This window comes from Corvus brachyrhynchos, unplaced genomic scaffold (genome assembly GCF_000691975.1).
Source record: "Corvus brachyrhynchos isolate BGI_N302 unplaced genomic scaffold, ASM69197v1 scaffold595, whole genome shotgun sequence".
Taxonomy (NCBI): Eukaryota; Metazoa; Chordata; class Aves; order Passeriformes; family Corvidae; genus Corvus; species Corvus brachyrhynchos.
The window spans coordinates 1,338,601-1,341,043 of NW_008238373.1; the positions used below are offsets into that span (position 1 = coordinate 1,338,601).

General features: G+C 39.9%; 1 protein-coding gene across 1 annotated transcript in view; it reads left to right on the forward strand.

Moving 5' to 3' along the window:
- OPN3 (opsin 3) overlaps positions 1 to 2,443 on the forward strand; it is an 18,858-nt gene that overhangs the window by 931 nt on the left and 15,484 nt on the right. The gene's annotated exons all lie outside the window — the stretch shown is intronic.

The following is a 2,443-nucleotide window of genomic DNA, read 5'->3' on the forward strand; positions in this document are numbered from 1 at the left end:
GCCTCTCCCGCCGGGCTCTCCGGCCGGGGGCTTCACTCGCCGCCCTGGCGGGGCGGGACCGGGCGCTTTTTGGTAAAAAAAGCGACAGTGCTGGAGAAAACGACCCGGAGCAAAAAAAAGAAATTCTTCGAGAATCAGTTTCTCGACCTCCAGCCCTTGCCGGTGTAACGGGACACTTAGGGAAAACGGCAGCAGCACTGTTAGAAGGGGTCTCGAGTTGACCGAGTGATGCGCAGAATTCATGAGCATAAACGACTCTGTTCTATAGGAGGAAGCGCTGCAATCCGTGGATAAGGAGCACGTATGACTCGGGGTGCAGGGTCAGCAGTGTCCCGCCTCCATGGAACAGGTGGAAAGCTGCTCCCCAGCAGCCTTCCCAGTGTCCCGACTTGTCTGTTTATAAAGCTATGTAGTGTGTGGCAGTCGCTTCAATTTCCTTGTCCATATGTGAAATTCGGGTACCATCTTTCAGTCATAACAGTGTCACACAGTTGGGCTTTGGGAAACCACTGATTCCCATGAAGTTTTAGCACTGCAGAAGGAGTACTTATGCTATTTCTGTTTTCAAAACCTAGAAGCTCTTCACTGGTTTCCTCCCTTCTTCCTTTGCAGAAGTCTGCAGAAGAATAGGTTGCAGTCCAGCTATGCACATGGAGCCTGTTAAAAGGAATATGGCTTTTTGTTTACTGGTAAATGATGCTGCAAAAGAACAGGGTTGTGTTTCTAATGGTGAAGTAAATGTTTGGCTAGTCAGAAAAATCTAAAGCTCATGTCAGATACTGCTTTTTCTGGCAGAGGTGTATAAATTAGAGGTGGATCACACTGTACCCATGGGATGTGTATGCACTGAAAATTGGCTCTAAGGTGACACATTAAAGTCTTCAATAAGCTTTGTAGCTTTCCTGCACACATAATCTTTGTTTCACATGGCACTGTAGTCTGCCTTTTGTGGGCTACTGGGCAAAGATGCGTGGTTGCTCATGTTTGATTTGACTGCTGCTGTGTAGTCCAGCAAAAATCTTATGTCTTGAAAGTTATGGTGTGTGCAGGATGTAGTTAATAGTTTGTGCAGGGTTTGGTACTAGATGATTTCTGCAGTCAACAGCTCTCAGACTTCTGTGTAGCTGTTGTTGTCAGGGAAAGTACTAGAGAACCTCTCTAGCATAAGGTTGTCTCCATCACTCAGCCTGTTCAAATTCTTGAAAAACTCAAGTGTCTGCCTCACAGATGCTGCCACACAACTGAATGTTAATCTTACACAGGGGACATAAAGTACAGTTCTGTTCCTACCTTTATCTTTTATATGTTATACTTATTATTTTTGATGGAGGCATTTTCCATATAGGTTCAAAAAATAAGATACATAGTAAGAGTAAAAAAAACCAGACTATAATAATCTTGTACCATCTTCTGAAATAGTAGAAATAGAAAGAATGAGGTATATAAATTGGCAAGGAAATTGCTTGATCACGTGACTTTTAATTTCTGTTTATTTTTAGGTGTGCTATGTAATTTGTTACTATAAATATATTCAGTGTTGATGCTTTCCTGCATCCCTCTATTTAAGAAATTTTCCGAAGAAATGTAGGCAAATTCATGGGCCTTATCTAGAGAGTAGTCAAGTTAGCATCAGTGGTTTGTAAAATTACATCTTCCTGTACTTGGTCACGCTATGTTCCTTTTCCATAATGTGTTTCATTGGGAAGAATTTTTTTATTACTATTATTATTAGAAAAGTGTGTGTTTGTATGTAGTTGATCATATGGAAGTGGAGAGTAAATGCACAACTTAATGTTCAGGAGTGGTGCCTGAGTTTACCTTTTTCAACTGGCATGTAAAATAATAGAAAATATTTAATGTAGCTATTATAATTGAATGCTAATCTGATAAAGTGATGTCTAATTTTAACTTCCACAGCACTGTTTTCATACTATAATCTAGAAATAGAGGGATTGTTCTTTCCTGTTTTTGAAGATAAGTGGTTCCCCACCTGCATAGGAAAGCAGGGGCATGTCAATGCTGAGGAAAAAAAAGTAAAAATGATGCCCTGCAGGTAGCATCATACTCTGCTTGCCATCTGGATTATTGCTACCATGGCTTCTATTTTCATTTTGTAATGTGTCTATGAAAAAAAAAGTAATTCGAAGGTTTTTTGTTTGTGTTTTTCTGTTTGGTAAATTTTTGTTGTTGTTTGGGGTTCGGTATTTTGGTTGGATTTTTTGTGGGTTTTTTTTCTTTTTTTCTATTTTTGGGGGGGGGGGATTTTTTGGTGGGTTTTTTGGTTTTGTTTTTGCTTGCTTGTTTGTTTTTGGTTTTTTTTCCCCCCCAGTAGTGGTGAAGATACTGATTGAAGATTTCATTCAGAGTAACCAGGTATTATCTTAATGAATATACTTCTCTTGTATATAACAGACCAAGTCACCTATTATCTTGAGGTGATGGT